This window comes from Solenopsis invicta, chromosome 5, assembly GCF_016802725.1.
Source record: "Solenopsis invicta isolate M01_SB chromosome 5, UNIL_Sinv_3.0, whole genome shotgun sequence".
In the NCBI taxonomy this organism is placed as follows: domain Eukaryota; kingdom Metazoa; phylum Arthropoda; class Insecta; order Hymenoptera; family Formicidae; genus Solenopsis; species Solenopsis invicta.
Genome location: NC_052668.1, coordinates 23,860,535 through 23,882,580, shown reverse-complemented (window position 1 = coordinate 23,882,580; position 22,046 = coordinate 23,860,535). Strand labels below are relative to the sequence as shown.

Genomic DNA, 22,046 nt, shown 5'->3' with positions numbered 1-22,046 from the left:
TTAAGCAAGCATTCTAATTACGTCGTACGCTTGAATCCACATACACGCTTCTGGCTTCTTTTGTATTCTATATCGCACCTCCTTTAATTAATTAAAACATTTTGCTACACGATTTACACGATTGAGATTGCGCGTGGAATTTTGGCATCGTGGATTAACGAATAATTCTCTAACAAACGTAGCGTCGAGAACGCAGTATCGATTATCTCTTATCACCTCAAGGCTTCTCAATCGCCATAACGGCCGCGCTAAATTTAGCATCGGCAATTTCGCCGCGCAATCGTTTATGAAAACAAATCGCCCGTAACCGGGCTCGTGACATAATACGACTTTGTTCGATCTATCGGAAGCCATACGTTGATCGCTTCCTTAATCGCATACATTGACATCCGGATAGTTTATTCGATTTGATTTCACTTGTGGGTGACGCAACAAGCGCAACCTCCCTCGCGATCATTGATTTTCCCCTTTACACTTCGAGTGCAGTGTACACTTGTCTGTTTGTGGTTAATCCTTGCGGATTGATGACGCGTGTGTACGCAGTCAATGCAGCGGTCTCTTTTGGACGTAGCAGCCTAACAAGCTGCAATTGCCGATCGTACTTTGGATTGAGGCGACGATTAAGGCTGATTAAGGTTAATTAAAAATCGGATGCGTAACTTTCAGATGAACCTATATTTCTATCGAACGTTAACAGTCTATCGGTTTATAGATCACGGATAACGTAATTTTGTCCTTTTAATTTTTTTCTAAAAAGGTGGAGTTTTATTGTAAGAACCGATTGTCTTATGGATATTTCTTATCTATGTATGTTTTTGTCTAATTAGAGAATCCAGACCTTAGGAATATTCTATATCTAGCATCACATTAAATTAATCATGTAATAATTTTGTCGGAAATATTTTATTTATGAATAAAAATTACTTCCACGAATTATTTTTTTGCATGATTTTTACAATCGATAGCAAGAGGAGTTAATCAAGAGCAGTGAGTTTTAAGTTCTCTTGTTTTTCTCATCAACACACTCGAGGGCAAGTATTTAAAAACGAATTAGCGCTACGTAACGACCGGGTTGGCAATTGCAATTGCGTTAATTCCCGGTCACCGGTCGTCGTAAAACCGGCGTTAATTTCCAGTCACTGGATTTGGACCCGCGGGACATCTGGGACACGTATCTCTGCGTGAAAATAAGAAGTTTCGCGCCACGTGGATCTGCATGCAACGCTTATATTAAGCCTTCGCGTAAAAACTGAATCATCCGAGCGTGCAGCGCATATTTATTCCATTTACAAATATAATTCATGTGTAACACAACATGATATATAAAAACAAGTTTTTTTCTTATTTTTTTCACGTATTAATATTATTATTAATACTGCTGATTATTATTATTAATAAACCTCTAACACTAAAATAAAATCAAATATCCTAATTTTCACTTACTCATTTTTGGTGTACGCGGTAATTGACAACATTATTAACGCGAATAAATCCTGTCATCGATCCGTGAAAGGAAGACCAGCAGCAAAAATAACAGCTTCCGTTATGCGTCGGTTAAAGTATTTGGCACATCCGCCGTCTAAAGGCGTCGACCGTTTGCGAGTTATTTCTGTCCGCATCGATAAAGCTCTTACACTGTTAGTTGAAAAAAAATTACTTTGTTAATGGAGTAAATTATGGTAGTGTAAGGTGACGATCTCAATTATGGATCATTTAAGGTTAAAATAATTTTTATTAATTCAGGTAAATTTAACGAGTAAACATTAAAAATAATTATTAATATCTATATAAGCAGTAAGTATATATTATAATTCAAAAACGTATTATATATTTAATAAATTGATTTATGGATTTTAGAAACATATTAAAAAATGTTTATGTACAAGTTCTAATTACGAGTCGTTAATTACGGATATAATTAATTATACATTAAAGTATGTTAATGTGCGTTAACGTACATTTTTAATTTATTATTGCATGTTTATTATACTATAATCTACTAGGAATCTCATCATTTCAAGGAATTATTAAAAAACTAATTTAGAAAGCTAATTAGAGAGATTATTAAAGATAACTTTTTTCCTAAATGTTAGCAATGATTGAGAAAGCGATTTTATATTTCAAATTACTAAATATTATTAAATGATTAAAGAATATAAAAACTTTTCTGTAATTTTATTAATAAGTGTACGTCTATAAAAAATACTTCATTTTGCAAATTTAACAACATAATTAGGACTCGACTCATAATTGAGGTCGTCATCCTAACTCGATAATAAAAAATAATATTTGAAAGTGTTTGGGATTTTTATAATAAATTAATTTGACGAAGAAGTAACTTACATTTTTAGATTTTTATTTTTGTCATACTAATAACCACTTTTATATTCATATTCTCCAAAAATTTTTGCAAAAGTCAGCATTATTCTCTCTTTCTCTTTCCAGAGAGAGAAATTATTATTTGAATCGCGTGGAATTCGCAGCCATCGTTCCATGTCTCTGATTATCTCGTCGATTATATATCCCATTAAAGGTTAAACGCCAACGAATCTCGCGTTATCCGAGATCGAAGCTGCGTTACGGGAGATGGGATTCTATGAGATTTCATTGAAGAATCGTGACTCGCGAAGCGCTACCGCCGAGCGCCGCTGTGAAACGCCGCGCCGCGTCGCCGCGTGCCTACGTGATCTATGGCGAAATCTCCATCGCGTACCAGATATCGTTGCCCACGTATGCCAGCGACGGCAACCTCCTCGAGAGAGCCGACTCTGCAAGGCCCTTATGCAAATTCATGCATGCCCGCCCACGTCCGCTATCGCGTCCGTCATACGCGTTACGTACGCAATCGCTGTGCTGCTAAAATAAAAGGCGAGAGGTGCGTGTGCGCCGCAAATGGTAGTAACGGAAATTAATCCGGAGCGCGGATGTGTGTTAGATTTCATGTCTATATTTTAACGACGTTCTAATATCCATGACTGTTTCTTGTACATTTATCTCTCCATAATTATCGGTATTATTATATACTTTATGGCACCGTCTTCCTGACATTTTAATGTACAAGTGGTGTTTTTCACGACGGAAGTCGTTCGATTAACCTATCTCATCGCGCGAGCGATGATAGCGCGAAGGGGCAGTTTCCGACGCGAGAGACATGATTATGAGAGCCTAGGAAAGCTTGTAATTAAGTTATAATTACTATTAGCCTGACATCATTACTAGCAAGCGTGACTTTCATCGTCAACTCCGAAACTTTCAAAAGTTAAGTGCCTCGTTTGATTTGCGCCGCAGTGAGAAACCGCCTTCGCGATAGAGACGGAAACCTGCTATTCCGGATAATTCCGTTTATTCATTATACATTCTTTCATTGAACTCGATCATTAAGCGTTGCAACGACCCGCGCGCCTGAATTTTCTCCGCTCTTCTCTCCGTTAACCCAGCGCGAAATTGATGCGACGCTGCGAGCGATTCGAGACGAATTCTGCCGTTATGTTTCCCGTCGACGGGTGTTTCGTCCACCCGTCGCAAAACGAAGCCGAGGTGGTCGTCGCTTTGTATGCTCCCCGCTCGAGAGCATCGAAACAGATTCACCGTGGCCCATTGGATTCACGAGAGCCGCGACCCCACGTATGAAAACTGCACGACCCGCCTTTACGAAGCGCTAATTAATCCCAGTCGGAGATTGAGATGCCGCTCAATTACGTCGCTGTGTCGAAGAACTCTGTAACTGTTAATTCATCTTTTATGGTTTGCCGCGAGAGAAGAGATTCGGCAAGTTACTCAATGAATTTAGGTCAACTGAACTAAAGGTTTCTTTTTTTTTTTAAGGTCTCTTTGGTAACGTTTCTTAAAAACTTTCTAAATAGCCATTCTACTATCGTGATTTTTACAGGAAAAAAGTCGATTCGAAGTTTGTCAAGATTGAAAAAAAAAAAAAAATAACGCGGCATGGAAGTGGGGCACTTCGGTATAACTCTGGTCTGATATAAGAGCCTTGAGGCGGTGTGTACGTATCGCGAGTAATAACTGCATAAGACGGATTGCGGCAGCCTCTCGCGAACCGTCGTGCCAGGAATCGAGGAACCGTCGATTATCGAGGCATATGGCCCCGGGCATGGCGCATGTTCGATCGAGGGATCGATGGCACTCAGAAGTCGTCGTTACTATCAGTTAATGCGATCGGATTCGAGACGATGATCGCTAATCAGCGTATTGCGAATCGGTCTCTCCTCGACACAGAAAACAGCTTGTCCCGTGGTAGCGAGTTCCGTAATCCCGCGCGACGGTCGGCGCGGATTCCTGAGGATAGTAATTACTGTGCTTAACGAACAACTCCGCGGGCAGCCGCCACTTATCGACACCGGGTACCAATGAACGCTCGTTTATCAGTCTCTTTCTCTTTCGATCGCGTATCGGATTGTCTCGGAATGAACCGTTTATGCGCTGAAACGTCTCTGAATGTGGTACGGAAAGAACGTATATGTACGAGATGCTCGAACAGATTACGTAAAATATTCATAAGTGGAATTCTTATCGGTCTACTAGCGTAGAAAAAAATTAACCAGAGCGCTACTCTGAGGATGAGTTTTCAAGTTTACTATTGTTTTCGTTACGAAAGTTGTTTAAAACGGTAGTTTAAAACAATGTTTAATAAGATTTTTTTATATTAAAGTAAGTTAGTTTGTTCAGTTATTCTAACACTTCTTGTAACTTACAAAATGGGAAAAACCTAAAAAAAATTCTTAAAAATACAAAAATGTTGATTATGTGGGTTTTTGTTATGCGAGAAAATTTGAATACAACTTCGACGAGTTGGAGTCTTATTTCGTTTCGACGTATTCAATATTCATCTCATTTGGATATTCATAGGTTGGAAAAATTTTACTTTTTTATTTAATTGTATAAGATGAGTCACATTTTCTGACAAAAGTGGGATTGTTGATTGCGAGAAAGTTGGCAAACAAAAGTATTGACGCGTTCGCGAGGAAAGTTTGAAGAGCACGATGACGTGGAGATGAGAAACGTCGATAGCTCTCGCTGCACTGATGATGCATCTCGCGACACGATCATCGATCACAATCGCTGCCAGATCGAATCAATAAATAAAAGCATTGCCTCTCGCGCGTAATGATGAGATTCGTTTCTGTTACATCTAACGGGGTCGTCTCTCCCCGATATGAAGCATCAGCATGGATCTGTATGGATGCTGTGATGAGAATGTTACGGAGCCGTGTCGTAAATCCAAAAGAAGGACTGTACTGCGAGCTCATAACTCATAGACGGCCGTTGCAGTGATTTAAATAATTCCTTTCGTAAATATTGTCCGCTCCGCTCGATGCCCTAATTAGAGACTGCCTTTTTCTTGAGGGTCCCCTCGCGATTTGCCGTAAAAACGAGCGTTGCGAGACAGACTGAAGGCCACCTTCCTGATTATAAACGCATAATTGCGCCGTTAACGGACGTGTCTTAACCGGCTCGTAATTAGAAAGGTAATGACCGATTCTTGCCGGCCCTAAACCTTCTGATCGCTCGCTTCCTCTGAGTCATATCGTTTCATTTTTTTTTTTTCTTTATCGGACGAAGCGATCGACTTAGGTATTAGAAGGATGTCGGAGTGCGTAATTTAAAGCCGCCAGAATCGTTTACCGTATAGGTCGACCACGTGTTCGCTGCGTGCACGTTGCCGACAAAGTTATCGATAGGAGAAGTTACGAGCGTTCGTTATTGTATTTTATCTGACACTCAAATCTCCCGGCATCATTCGTTATTCGTGATAGCAGTCGGAAGTGAATCTTAGATATTGATATGGAGCGATATACGTAAGATTTTAAATGCACTTTGCTTGTACGACATATGTTGCTCGCGCGATCATCATGGGTTAAAAGACGCAACACTGTATGCCACAGAAACGTTTCCGAAACGATTTGGGATGAGTTACGAGCGCCGATGGATCGATTTATTGCTCGTGAAGGAGGCCGATAATTATATTATGCAAATGTGCTATAGAAAGAGAGAGAGAGAGAGAGAGAGAGAGAGAGAGAGAGCGAGAGAGAAATTGAAACTAAAAAATGCCAAATAAGCGCTTGATGTAGCCGCTCGCTCTGCATAATCGGGCTCATAATGTGGCAATGTGATTTGCAGTTAATTAGCTGACAAGAGATTGCGGTAACGACTCGAAGTCACGCTTTTGAAAATAGTTCTAGAAAATTGCTCCAGAGTATTGCACAGCGAAATTCGAGGAAAACCATTAGACTCGGATTTCCTAATATTTTCTCAGGATACGGGAAATCTTAAGTAGCCCGATTTTTATTCAACGTGAATGAAAATCAATATTATTATATAGTTGGAGATAATTAATTAACAAACTGTCTACAATTGCGAGATAAATAAAGTTTGAAATCACATATCTAATTTAATTTAATGATAAGCATTTAATGATAATCAATACGAGGCGATCAATAGGACGCATCGCAGTACTATTTCTCGATTCGACACATCTATTAACATTCTCTAGAGAAAAGGTCGCCTTCTAACCGGTTAGGACCTCCTCGTCCTGCACGTGCCTATTTCAATAAGACTACTCTTATAACCATTAATTATCGCGGTGGCATTCGCATTTCTCCTTTCTCTTTTTCTTTTGGTCCTATCACAGTTTGCTATTCAATTGCAACGCGGACGGACCGTTCTCCCCTTCAATCTTTGTGATTGCACCTAAAACCCGGAGTCTTTAGAATTCGTTTAGCGTCGCCGATGTTGAGTAACCGCGCGAAGAACCGTAACGAAGCGATAGTAGGCTCATTTACTAATTTATCAGTTGATATACTATAACGAGTAACGTCTAATGAGAGCATTGCACAGCCGTGACATAATTTTCCGAAATCATTATTTACCTTCTTACCAATCGCCTACATTTAGCCGGAATTTATGTCACGCTAGCCATCGCACGTTCGCACTTGCACATAAGTTTGGCAATGCAACTTGGATTGCACGATTCAAGGATTAACCATCGGTTGATGAACAGAAAGTTGATCATTAATTTATTTAAATGTAAAAGGCTTTATTACGAATAGACAACTGGATTTGCATTACAAAATTTAAATATAATCAACAGTTAATTTAACACACGTTGATTTAATATCGGTTAGAAATAACTGTGCACAAATTCTTTCTGTATGATTAGTCACTCCGTTTTTCTATTCGAGATACTTGAAACTCTCGGTGTCGTCGATATCACGGAGCGAACAATTTAGAACGCGCGAGCATGCAAAGCGCGGTAATTCTGTAACTTCGATCCGCGCCGCACTACTACGAATGCATCGATCGTAGGGTAAACAAAAGTGAAACGAGAGTTCGAGAGTACTCGAACCTGATCGCAGAAATAACTTATGGAACGGGGGGAACGCATCGCCGCTCTGAAAGTTCTAATTTTACATACGAATTGTTATTAATTGCCGACGACGGACTGTATATGTCCAATGTAATCGTGATATAAATGCATACTCTCGTTACATGATTGTTAACGTTTGACATTTCATTTTCAGCTCCGTGCGTATTTTTTTTTAAGACCGATTTATTTAAAAATTCACAGAATCCACGATAAGAATTATCGACAATCGCTGCGTGCGATAAATATCCAGGATTTTTAACGCAGTATTTCCGCATATTGCGGCAGAAATAGGATAATAAACGAAAGGAATGCGAATCGCGCCGGGCACGTCGTGGTTCTAATTTTACTAACGGGTTGGGGGTCGATCCTCGCGATACCCGGTCGGCAGGAGGTGCCGCTCTAAAAGCGTCTTTTGGAAGCGCGCGCGCTTCGCATTTTTCGGGCGTGTAGCCTCTCGCCTCGAATCGTCGCCGCTGAAGGCGCACAACACTGTTCACAATTTCTCGACCACGACGTCTGGCGAGCGAAGCTCGCAGACTGTGATGCCTGTGTACTCGACGTCGACTATCGGAGCTGCAGATTCCTGCAGCCGTCAGCGAAAACAGCGCATTCTGTTCCGGGTTTCTCGACAATACCGTCGCTCGTTAAAGATTAAATCCAACAAAAAAAAAGAATAAAAATATGATTGATACAATTATTATATATTTTTTAAATGCATTTAAATAAATTCATAAAGTAACGTCGATTAAACGAAGCTTTAAATAAGAAATTGACCTCGCAATAAAAAGTGTTTAAATTAATAATAAAATTATACTTATTTTTATTTGATTTTTAAACAAAAGTCAAAAGAAGCCAAAAGATAAAAAAGATAATTTATTTATCTTAGATAAGAAATTAAATTTGTTTTAAATTTGGAATTCAGTTGCGATTAAAATCTTTAATGCATGAAAAATAGTAAAATTATTGCGAAGTATGTTGAATAAAATTTTTAAAAAATTTTCTTGAAACAATTTTTTTTTTTAGAATAGATGAGAGAAAGTGCGCGCGTTGCCTACAACACTCTGGGGTAACGTGGAAAATTTCTTGCTTCATAATTTAACGTGTATCGACACGGCGTCCTGCATGTTCAAGCCGGGAGCGAGTAGCTTTTATGAGTGCAGGCGACACGTTGCCCTCAGTGGTAAAAAAAAAGAATTTACGAACGGCGTTCTGCATTTGATCGTGATTTTTCATGCGATCGCTTTTCCGGTTGACTCGCTATCGACGCATATCGCCTATTCAATTAAATTTCCCCATCAGAGTGCAATCGAGCGTCGTTCTCTATTTACTGTATTATCACAAACGTATGTTTCTGCTCCCCTTTCTCCTCGCTCCTTTTCGTCACATTCCAATAGCTCCGTTATGACTTCGCAAACAACTTTCGAACGAACGATGAAAAATTAAATCAAAGGAAATCCGAGATAAATGTCTCGAAATGTCTAAACTAAATGGTAGAGAAAAGGCTGAGAAATTGTTCATAGGGAAAACTCTCTCGGGCAGGAAACTGTTAATTATTTCTGGTTTCCCAACAGTGGAGGGTAGATGTTTGTGGTTTCAAGTTGAAGCACTAATTAAAACTTATCGCATAAATTAATACAAATTTGCTTTGCTATAAATCAGAGTGACATTTACAATTATGATGGCATGGCTAGAAGGAATAATCGCTTGTTTAATTTTTTTATTAGAAGAATATGTTACGCATTTAATGTAATATTTTCTTAACAAGTGTGCGTTTTTCTGTTACAGGTGAGTCACAAATCGCTCTGTAAAATTACACTCGCAGCAGCACTCAAGGGCTTATAGTTTCGTTTTTTTTTTTTTTTTTCGCGCAGCTACTTGCGCGAAAATGGCTATCCAAAATCCAGGTAAATCTTCATTATTTTTTGATAGCGCGAGGATAGGCGATATCGTGTGATAAATGAGATATTCTAAAATAGACCTCTCTCAGACATTATGTTGGATATTATCTTGGTACTGAAGCATCACAGGCTTCACGTATCTTATTGAGATATTTATGACCAATCTTTTCGATAATCAGCATCAGTGTGCAGTTTGTGTCATATCTCATTTAGCGAAAGATCATTCTTGGCATGAGCTCCACTGCGAGGAGACGCAAGTAACGATTGAATTTTGAAAATAGACTTGGCTCGATTTGCCCGTAAAATTGCTGTGACGTCGCCCCTTCGCCGTTTCTCTTGCGTTCCTTTCGCGTAGAAAATTACGCGAAAAACTAGAAGAAAGATATATGCGCGCGTTTGACTCTGGCGAACACAGTTGTGGAATATTTCCAAAAGAAATTGCTTCTATTTTTATTTCTTTTTAAATACCATCGATCATTTAATATGAAAATATCATAAGAGAGAATTTCTCATAAAATTGTAACTTTCAGAAAATTTCTTGTCATTAATATCGCGCATATATAAATGTACAGTTATTATTCTTAGTCATAATTTTATATAAAAATGAATTATTAATTAACACGATGGCAGTGATATATTTGTACTTTCGTGCCGAAAGAAAGTTTCAGCGCAATAAGGCACGCTGCGCCGTACTCTAATCTTTAAATGTATCCCGTTGCCAGTTGGCAATGATTGCATCGACGTTCCAATTTGAGCTAAGATCATGTCAGTTGATAGTAATGCTCCATTTTTTTTTGAGAAAGAGTTTGAAGAACGAGGAAAAGTTTTATTAGACCATATATTAAAGATATTTTTTACCTTTTAAATTGGTTGGAATATCGCATACGAAACGTTTATTTGATCACTTTTCACGTATAAATCATCTATTGAAATCTAATAAGTTCAAAATATATCCATATAAATAATGTAGATAGAATGCGGTTATTTTAATAAGAAATCTCAAATATTTAGAAGTATAACGGGATCAGTCGAAAATTAATTGAGTCTGGAAAATTTGAGCGGATATTAATGTGTGACTTGATCAGCAGATATGACGCGGCGGATATCAGAGTGATACGAGAGTTCAATTATTATCGAAGGCGCAACGAGAAATGTGCCAACCGTTAATTGTCATTACCGTCGTTGAATTAAGAGTAATTAAGGTCGGGCCAGTATTATGCGCAAATGACGTAGCGTTGCGTGCGTTCTAACAAAACAAACAAATCAAATTTTTCTTGATCCACATGGTGGCTCTATTTTTTTTCGATAATAGAATTCTGAACTGTATTTTAAAAGCTGTTAAAGTTCCGTGTTGTTTTTTTTATCAGTTTATTAATACTTTTAGAAATTGGCGTAGAGAAAATTTTTTATAGAATAAAAAATTCTTTAAGATCAATTCGCGAGTTGTATTTTGCTGCAATCTGTTAGAGTTAAATGGTAAGCGTTGCAATTAGATTTTTGTAGCTTTACAGAATGGCACTACTTTCAACGTTTTCATAAAATTGCGATAATTGCGCGTCATGGCACGATATCATTTTTACAGCACAGAAACGACTTGCGTTTTTACTAAAAAGATCGCGGCTAATTACGTGAGAAAGCAAAAAAGAGGACAATTTGTTCGACAGAGATAACTCGTATGTACCGTTAAAATGGCATAGTCCTTCCTTATACGTATCGTCCGCTACTGTCATGCTCGCTAGCTATTTGTACTTGTCGCATATAATTGGAGGCTCCTTCAGCGCATACTTCACGTGATCCATTACAGCTTTCAAGGTCAAAGATTTAAGAAGTACATGATCCTCCTTCTCTTCCACTCTTTCTCTGAGCATTAGTGGTAATTAAATTAATCTCACCAGTACTTGCAACAAATATCTTAGCTGTTTTTGGAAATTTTGCCACTAAAAAGTAATGCCTCGTAATAACGCGATAACATCGCGTAATCAATTTTAATTACACGCGTCCGTCTAGAGAACGCGGAACTGTACGAGTGTACGCGCGAGCGTGTCTTATTTTTTTTTTTTTTTTTAATTATAATCTCGCCTGCGTTTTAATTACGCGAGATTTTCTGTTAGCGTTAACACTGTTTACACCTGTTAACACTTAGCAGAACTACTAGAAAGCGTATAAAAAATATTCAAATACATACGATTAATTGTTGAATTGATCTCCCGCGGCCGAACAAGTTTCCGGCCGTTGAATCGCGTGAAAGCGAATTATTTTCCTAATCCGTCGTCCTCGATTTCTGTGTATTATCTTTCGTCCGGATGGCCGGCGGACATTCGTGCTCCGGATTAAGTAAATCCGATACTGTCTGAGCCTCGTATGTGCCCATCATGTAGAAACAAGAAGAATTTAGTTTGAAACTCGATTTACAATAACGAGAGTTGAAATATTGCTTTCACGCAATTTTTTTCGTGTTTTTCTTTTCTTTTTAAAACTCAGATAATTTTTATGAGAAATTCTGTTATCCTAAAAATTTTACTATATCAATGGGAACAGTGTTGCCGATGTTAACGTGTGAGATCGTGACACATCACCCTGTGGCATTATATAATTAGGACGTTGGGATAGCTAATTGTTTTTCTTCCCAGAATTAAAATCGCAAAGAACTCGCGATCGTAACATTTCTCGCCATCGTAAATTCGCGCCGACTTTCCTCGCGGCAGAAGCGTTGCGTTGCGCGACGAAAGCTCGAGATACATGCCGAATCGCACGATCGAAGATCAGATGGATGTGTCGAGTCGCATGAGGAGAGATCAGGCACACGTCGGTTGCGCTTAGCACTGCGAGCAGCCAGACGAAACGATCGGCACGTCTGCGTCGGTTGGGGCCGAAGAAATCTGCTCGCTGGCGCGAAGGCCGCTACGCGATCTATCGATGTTTAACGTCTCGTCATAAATTCCGCACGGGTTAGGGCAACAGCGCGTTAAAGTGTGACAAAAGATCGATTTGACGTGCGCGCGCGCTCGTACGCGAAGTTTCTCCTCGTGTGGCAGCGCCTTTCAGGCTCGTAAATCACGGTCGAGATCGTAATCGATCGATGCCGAGACTTTAGACGGAACGAATTTGACCCGATTTTGCCGATCGTCCTGTTTCGACGACGGTGGCCGATGGAGAGAATTTCAAGGAGGAGGAGAGGATCGCGCGGGATTTTTCCAAAGGCGCTAGCTCGCACGCGAGTCACGCATGACCGAGGGAAGCGTGGCTTTCGCGAGGTTTTCGGATTTATCTTCTGTTGTTTCTGTGATTGACATGTTCACAGAACGCGTCGGAATTGCTCCCCGCGAAACTTCGAGACCTACGAAGGGAGAAAATTCTCCGTATCGATCCGTCGTTCAATTTGTTTTGCTCTTTATCGGTCCCACGATTAATCGATCTTTCCGTCCGTATATGCCCCAATTAATTGTGCAATAAGAGAATTCGATCGCGGCAATCTCGATTGTCGAAAGGGACTTCTGTTCCAGTCACGGGGTGGCGTGTTCGACGAGGATCGTGTTACCGTTGACCCGAAAGATAGGTAGTAACGACAATCCTCGGTAAGTCGTCGTAATGAACGTCCCACATATCATATTCCCCTGCCAATAGCGTCGTACAGCAATGAGCGCAGAATCAGGTTGATATTTGCAAGAACGAGTGAACAAATAAATCGGAAAAATAATAACGAATAAATGATAAATAAGAGCAGAAAATAAAGCGGTTCGTAAATTCGGCATGCTAATTTGCATCACTGATACAGACAATTCGGAAAAATACGACAAATCATACAGTATACGTTAACCTACGTTTAAAAATATATAAACATTCACACCACATATTATTAAAAAAAAAAAATACACGTTTCATTTTATATCTAATATCGGAGTATCGGTCAGTTGACGTAACAGCCGACGTGACGACACTGACGATTTTTTTCTTTTTAACGAAAGTTGGACGTCTCGATCGACAATTTCTCACGTCACCGTCGTTTAATCATACATGCAGCTGCTTAGCTTAGGGAGTATTATTAATGCGTGCGAGTGCTAGGAGCGATGCAAAGGTCGCAAGCTTAACAAGGTGTAACACGTGCGTAAAGGCTCGCTGCGTGCCGCCGGCCGTCGCAGGTGCGCGCAGCCCGCACACTCGCTTGAGGTGGGTCACGGTTTATGTAGCCGTTTCGCGATATTACGGTTATCCCCTTAGCGCGTGCACGCGTTTCTGAATCATGGCCGTTTCTCCTTAGCGGCCGCCCACGCAGTCGTCGGACCGCGGCCGTACCTTCGCGTTTCGCAATCGCGCTCGTTCGGGCGATGACGGCGGATTCGACGCGGCCACACAACGAGAACTGCAACGAGAAAGCACGAATCGAAATTTTGCAATGCGATTGTTATTCAATTCGAACGTTTAAGTTGGCGCTCAAGTCGAATTGTGATAGCTTAAATTATATTAATACAATATTTTACACTGGAGTGCTTTAAACTTTGCTTTCTCGGGGTTTCATGCAACTTTGCATCGTTATTCGAAGTAAATCGATGAAAAAATTCGAGAAATTTATTAAAAAATTAATTTCTAACCATATAATCATACGGTTAGGAATAAACTGTGAAACGATGGTTAGAAATAATTTCTAACTATGTAATTATACATGGATTTAATTTTGATGAATTTGTGTCATAGTTGATTAGACGTGAAAAGCACCCCTATATTGGGTAGCTTTGTTTTAACACCATCACGTACTAGTTTGAAATTTTGCTGAGGTCTCAAAAACGTTAAAATAATGCTTTTTTATTTTCTGAGACATTGAGAATTCTTGCCAAGAATGGATGCAAAGTCTGGAAATGGGGTGAAATTTCCGTCAGATAAAATGTCATTACGTTCGCTTGATACTTTTTTGGCTCTCTCCCAAGTTTGTATATTTCGGAGATAAAATTATCAGGAAGAGTTCCAATTTCTTTAGAAATTCCTGAGCCCTTGAACTCTTTTAATAAGTATTAAGGGACGTTTTCGAGCCGCACGTGCGTGCAATTTACAGAGATTAAAAATGTTTTTGCTTATGTTTAATTATCGTGCACAAATATCGCGATTTTTTCGTATCCCCGTGGATTACTAATAGAATGTGGATTTTCTCCATCAATTACGTGTATTAATATCGCGTCTGCGGTAAAGCAACCGAATGAAACACTGTCACGTCAGACTCTGCGGTAACTTTCGAAAGTGTCTAATTAGTTACACTTTCAGACGGCACTTTTAACTGGGCCACCATAGCATGGCTGGTAGCCATCAATCAAAACAGCTTACACCTCGTATTTACTCTAACAAGAAAGAAGTTACGTGCGAATTAACAAAAAATTAAAATTGCGTAGCTTATCCGAGAGATAAGATTTAATGTTTGTTAAATAATATCGTAATCTAAAGTTTCTATCAATATATTCTACTGAAGTCCAGCGCACGCCACGCTTATCTCGCAATTAGAAACTTTTAGCGATCGTTTACTTGCAATGTTTCTTTTTTTCGTCTTCAATTAAACGCTCGAGAAATTAACGTTCGGATTCTCCGCCAGGCTCTCGCGCAAATTCCGCTTTGTTTTTCCGCTTTGGAATGAACTCGTATTTGTGTCGCGCGCAGCAAGGTTACGTTGCATCTTCCGTCTTCCTTATTGCGATACCCGCCGAGAGATTCGAGCAGTCTGACCACGCGCTGCCGTGACCACTTGCACCGCCGTTTACAAACATCGTTCGCTGTCTGCAAACATGTTGCGTACGTACAGATCCCGATGGTAAATTTCCAGACATTTCTGCTTGACCGTGTTTACCTCCAATCGGAATGCATCGAAGCCAAACCGATGCTGAATTGTATTGTCGTTTGCAGAATCAGCGCGAGCAATTCTTTGAAACGCGGATGTCTAGTTGTTTGTGGAGAAATCGACGGTTTGCCGTCATGTAGTTATTCTTCGTAAAGTTACGCTTTATTGACTATAACTGGAAGTAACTATTGTTTATGCATTAACACAAGAATTTTACCTGCTGAAAAATTGAGCTAGATCTAATAATTTTATTGGATCATTAAAATAATTATGATGGACGTTTAATTATCGGTAATGCTGCAAGAAGATTTCACATTCTCGCAATTTGTACGTTCTACATTATTTTGACAATCTAACAAAATTATTTTTAAATCCGAAACCAGATTAGTCTTTAGATATCTTAGCGAAACCTTTCTGTTCTTATTACGCGGTAGTATCTACACAGTAAAAAAATGAAATGTCCCAGAAAGTCCGCTCTAAATTTTAAATTAAAATAACTCAAAAGTTAGGTTAAAATAACTTTTATTTTAAGTTATTTTAACCTAACTTTTGAGTTATTTTAACTTAAAATTTTAAGTGGACTTTTTGGAATATGCAAAAATGTTAAAATTGCATTTTATTTCTTTTTTTACTATGTACCTTTGACAAAAAAAAATGTATATACAGTTAGTATCTCTCAAAGTAAAGCGTTTACGTTCATGAGAGTTTAAGGGAGTTCTTTGATGAACGGTGGCAGTGCCGTGTGTTTAAGGCGTTTCCGGACCGCAGATGGAGTATCTTTTATGCGAGAGAGGTCGCGAACCCGCACCATTACAGTAGGATGCTGATATTTCACGTTGGGTCGATCGCTCGATCGTTCAGCACGAATGAACACCTTTGCACGCCCCCGTGAAGAGTATTCTTCTCCGTTTTGGCGAGAAATCGCGAAACGATTGCGTATCCGCGATCGGAGAAGAACTTAGGCCTTCGAGTTGCCGCTCGAAGGATATCGACGTCGTAAAATTTTACGAACCGTATCGCGATCGCTTTGCAAGGGTTCGTGGGGATTTGTTGCTCCTCGCTCGTTGCGTCCTGATGCATCTGTCAAGAAAGTTGAAGTAATTAAAGAATCAGGATTGAGATAGCTTTGTTGTACCACCTAGGTATTAGAACAAGTTGATGCATCAATCGTGATGTTGGCATTAGAGTTCAATTGGCGTGGATATAGCTCTCGGGTTTATATCTGACATCTTTTTCTACACGCGTGGACCAGTTTTACCATCGGAAATATATTTCGGTCACGAGAGACAATCGAGTTTTCTTTACGCCGGCGAAAGCGTGAAAATTGGGATGTGATGTGTTTTGCGTTAACGCGACGAACGTGTCCGTGCACTGTGAATATTACAATGGCAAAAACGGCGCGAGATATGGATCGATGATGCCGGGTGAAGTTAAATGATTATCTTTATATCTTCCACGAAGTCGTAACAATGCTGTTGCTCGCGCTTTTCTTTCCTTTGTTGGGGCAGTTACGGGTTACTGGAACGCATACGGTATACGGCGGATCGTAAATTTTGAAACTTTTGCTATAGTGGAGTAACGGCATATCCTTTCGTTTGAGCACGGGAGCCGTTGCTCGACGAGCTCAATTTATTCGAAAAATGAATGTACTTTGAACGCGCCACGCGTATTATTTTATCCCTGACGCGGTCGCATTATGGCATAGCGCACGCTATTTACGACTTACGCTTGAAGCGCACGTAGTTGCGCATTGCGCCTTTTCTTTTTAGAGCTGTGCTAGAATCTATTATTCCTCTCGCAATTTATTGCGACACAATTCTGTCGTGAATTCGAATAATTTTAGACACAAAGCGTCGTAATTATAGCACTTGTAATAGCAATAACATTTTTTTTTTTTTTTTTAATTTGGATGGAGTTCATTGCGCGATGGTGTAAATTTGTTTTGAAATTCTTCTGAAAAGTAACCGGTTACAATTTTTATACTATTATCATCTTGTCTTCTCGTTAACACAACACTTTAATAAACAAGATGAATAATTCAACATCGTAAATGTTACGTATAGTCTGAAATGTGGCATCTCGGTTTTCTTTAAATCACAAAATGTACATTCTCTCACGATGCAACATGAGATAATGGAGGGATGGTCTTTGAAACACGAAGAACGAATTGGTGACGTTGATGTCGTAGTATCGACCCTCCCAGTCAGGCGCCGGCGGGCCGTCACCCTGGCAACAACCCTCGCCCATTCCTTTTGCATAGGCGAAGCATGGTGGTTATGCGCGCCGGCTAGACGGCTCGAGAATCCTCCTCTCTCCCGTATACTCTCTTCGTTAGCGTCACGGTCAACGCATAGTCGAGTACACTCGAGAAAGAGAGTGAGAAAAACAAAGACAGCTTTCACCACGTCTTCCACCTGAGAAGATTGCCTCGGCTGTTGTGGACAGCCTTATCTGTCCAACGAAACTCTGGTGTGGTTGAAGATTGGCTTAGAAGATTACGAATGAGAAAACGGGCGACACTAGATTCTCGAGGAACAGAATCGACAGCGCTAATCGGTCGTAAAGGAAAAAGTGAAGCCTTAAGTGACTTGTTGTTTATATGGAGCGCGGTGAAGGAAAAGATAATCTGAAATAGTTTAGCGATTGGTTCTCGCTCGCTTATTCCTAAGAATATATTCTCCGTCTTTCGGGGCAGCCTGCTTATTATACATTTAATATTACATTTATTTATTCTAGTCTGGCAGTGAGGTGTGGGACACATTGATTGGATTAATTCAGTATCTTGAATCATACGAGGCAGTTTCACGACTCTATTTCAGTACGACATGTACATTACGTTATGTCAGATTATATTAATTCCTCTCTATTGACTCTGCCTTCCAAAACGATGAAAAGAAGAGATTGTCCGTTGGACAGCAATTATCCAGCGTGTTGGATGATTGAATAACAAGAGCATGGCGTCGCAACGAGACGTCGATTATTAATTGTTGGCGATTTCTCGAAATAACTGTTTTTAATTCTCTGATCGATTTTCTGTTGAAGCAGCGCGATGTATCGTCGTTCCTCTGGACCCCATTGACTCTCCTGACAATGAATAATCAGGATTGTGCGTAACGAGCAGATAGATTACGCCGGTAATAGCGACGTACGTACAGTCGTCCGCGATCGTACCCCTTAATTAAGTCTGCATTGGATCGATCTCTCTTTGCGCGCATCATCGAACGTATCATTCTATCTCCTATTTATCATCGCGCGCGGGATAACAGGAAGCACCTCGGCCGAGGTACTTCGTAGCCTCCAGGAAGCCGCTAGCCTATATGCTCCCGTGCATCGGCTTTGATATATTATACGCGATATCATATTGATGGTTGATGCCTCTCTCCCGAGAGGAGAGAGGCGCATGAATGCGAAGCAATAACCCGCTAAACCACGGGCGGCTGAAAAAGGTGGTGAATTTTTAACGAGACGTGCTATTCTTCACTGCGCACTGCCTTTGAGCCTCGTCTTTAATCTGCGAATAGCCGTGCTGTGATCGGCGTTTTAATATACAGTTACCTTTTCGCGATTGTATGGAAGAGCGGTCTCTCGCACGTGACTTAATTTTTCTCCCCGCCGTCATTATCCTGGGGTGTACATACAAATTTTTTTATCTAATGTAAGAAAGAGGGAACGTATGATAAGCGTTCGCTTTTATGTTCTTCTAGGGAAGCTGTGAAAAGAGATTGTATTCCTTTGTAATCCGTGCAATATTCAATGCATCGGAATATAATTCGAAGGTCAAAGCGATAACTCTCTCCTTGTTTTACAATTTAACAGGCGAGCAGGCAATTTGGCGGATAATGCTAATGGTATCTTCGGGTGCATCCCGAGAACGGCAGCGCCTATTATGTAGTTAAAGTGGGAACCCGGCCACAGGTGCAGCCAGGAAGTCGATAAGGGGCCGCGACTTTTACACGGTTGTCGCCAAGCAAGCGTCGCGCCATTTCTCTCGATTAAAAATTCTGCGTTGAATTTAGAGATTACGCATTTTTTATTTGTCGCAATCTTATCTGATATCTCCCCTGTGTACGAGGAACGCGCGTAGCAAGACGAGCCAGAATACATACGACGCATGTCGTTATCTCTGGAAATGATTATACTGAAATTTTCTTGTTTGACCTATAAAGCCGATGCTTGTCTTCTTCGCTTACACGAAGGCGTACATACGCCTGAGCACACACTCGTTCTGGAAATTACGTTATCCGAGAAAGTTATTGGTTCTTTCTTGCGTGGATGCTAGAACGTTAAGGCACGCAGGAACGGAGAAGGAAGAGGAGGAAGGGAGGCAGGGGAGGCATAAAATCGATAAGGATCGGAGTGTGCAATCGGGAATCTCACTGCTACGTACACGCAGCAGGGTTAATTACCGCAATTGAAATTTTTTACGGGTAACCTTGGAACGGTGAGTTACGACGTCGTTTATGGGCTCGCGATGAAAAGATGATCGATCGATCGCGATCGCCTTGGGAATCCGGTAATTTCGCGCGTTTACGATTTGACGCGTGAAACACGCGATTAGCGAAGACCGAAGGGAGTGGACGGAGAATCTTCTCACTTGCGAAGACGCGGCGGTCTATTTTCTTGCCTTTAGCGGTAGGGTATTATTTAGAGAAACCCTATCTCTTTAATAGCGCTTCCCTGATCGGACGATGGGCTCAATTAAGCAAAGAGGTAATCCGCGTTAAGCATAAGGCAATCTACGTTCGATGTAATTCTGTGCGGTGGTGTTTAAAATACATAAAAGTTTCGCGATATCGAGAGGAAGCTTGTGATCGAGTTTTCTCGAGTTTTTGTGGATCAATTCGTTTTTGAGTAAAAAAAACCAAGCTGAGAGATTTATGGTTCACTCAAGAGCTAGAAATAATATTTTACAGTTATATACGTCATTATGCAGTTCACAACTGTCACATTTAATTGCAAGATAGTCGACGGAAGGGGAGATCAGTGCGTTTGCCACCACGCCTATTCCGTCTGCGGGCATAAAGTATTTACGAGCGGTTGCTTCCTGCTTGAGCGGAAACCTGGATATACCTATGCATTATCTAAGTTGGCAAGAAGACCAGCACGTCACTTTTAGAAAAGGGGAGGATGCGGCGTCTCCCACGTAATTCAAGGGATACTGTGTACTTTAACGAGAGAGAGAGAAAGAGAGATGCCGGATGCTGCAAATTCTCACGTGTAGAAGCCGAGTCGAAATACTCGGACTCGGCTAACTATCTTGAACTACCCTATGTTGCCTTGTGTTAACTTTAATCAGACCAGGTCCTTGCTAGTCGAGTTGGGGAGGAGGGGGGCTGATGCAGCGCATCCGACATTACAGAGAGACGTGGCTTCTCCGAGTTCGTGTCGTCGCGTGCATGTGTAGCGAGACACTGTAGTAAGATGTACTTTTATACGTGCACATGTATATCTTACATCTTTCGCGGAGAGTTATTGCGAGAGTGTTAATTGATTAAATAAAATTTACTTTATTTGCTTTGGCGTGCTATCCTTAGATTGATAAATTCGTATTGTTACTTCAAAGAGATATCTACCATATGGCTCTCTCGATCTCGAAAGCAACTCGCTCTTATCTCACGCAACGCGTCTCTCTTCTTTATTTCAACGTCTCGCGATTAAATCTTTCTTATTTCTCCGTACCGTCCGCGGAATCGTTGTTAATCACGCTAAAAAGCGTTCCGGCCATTCGCGCGCTGTTATATACTTCGTACGCGAGCAATTTAATTCGTTCGAGTTAATTAACTCCGCATAATAGAAATCACTTTTCTTCGAAATCCTGGCACGCTGCGAGACGAATTTCAAAGTCCGTTCGAGACGGAAAAGAGGGACAGGCATGAAACTGCCGCATCTCCGCGACGACACAGGAACCGTTGCGAGGCTGATTAAAAGGTCGGCCCTGGAACAGGAGCGACTTCATGCTCGGTGATGCGTGTAATCTTCTCCTGTTGGAATAACGTCGATCTCGACAGGCGTATAAAGGACGAGTCGAAGGTAGCACCGAGTGCGTCATTTCCTTTTTAAATTAAATGCTTGTCATACCACACGTTACAAATGATAACAAAGAGCATCGTTTATCAATTGAACTTTTCATTTCAAGCTTTCACTTCGCTGCGACGTTTTATCAGCCTCTACATTCTACACGTTTTAAAAATCAAATCGAATTTATGTAACAAGTGAACGTTTATTGGTTACGCGCATCAGTTCATTTAATTTTTTTTTTTAATATTTATGTATAATAAATGATGTCATGTTGTTCTTTATTTTAATTGTTTTTAATTTAAGATAAACTGACCTTTTTTAAAATTATTATGTTTATTTCTCTTTATCTCAAAAAAGTATCGAGAAAGATCGAAGCGCATTTCAAACGCGTAAAGGAGTTAAAAGCGCAAGTATCTCTGTCCGCAAAATATCGACCGCAAGAACCACGATTTAATCAAGACGATGGAGACTAATGAGAACGGCACCCTTGTCCAGCCCTATAATTCTCCAAACTACAGATAACTTGACAGTCTCGGAACGCTGTCTTTGTTCGGAATTGAACGAGTCCGTCCCCTGCAATTGCGCGGGTTAACATTTTCGTGCGTCTCGTGCGCCGTGCGCCGAGTCTAGAATTAAGGCGAAGTCGAGCGATCGATCCTGAACATTCTTTTTCGAACTGGTATTCGTGACCATTCTGTATAAAGTCTTTAAGCTGTAGCATACACACACACAAAACAGTAACTTTATTTAAATAGATCGACCTTCTCACGCTCTAACTAAATAATGTATTTCTTCGGGCGTTATAATTGATTTAGTTAAAATCGTAAATGAACGTCACTTTGCTTGCATCCGGCTATTATCAAGCAATAATTTGCGCTAGTATTTCTAGGAGATCGCGCGCTTCTTGCGTTGTTATCGAGCGAGACGA

The 22,046-nt window shown here is 40.5% G+C and overlaps 1 protein-coding gene across 16 annotated transcripts in view; it reads left to right on the top strand.

The window, feature by feature from the left end:
* Positions 1 to 22,046, top strand: part of LOC105195227 (ensconsin) — a 157,961-nt gene that overhangs the window by 33,070 nt on the left and 102,845 nt on the right. The gene's annotated exons all lie outside the window — the stretch shown is intronic.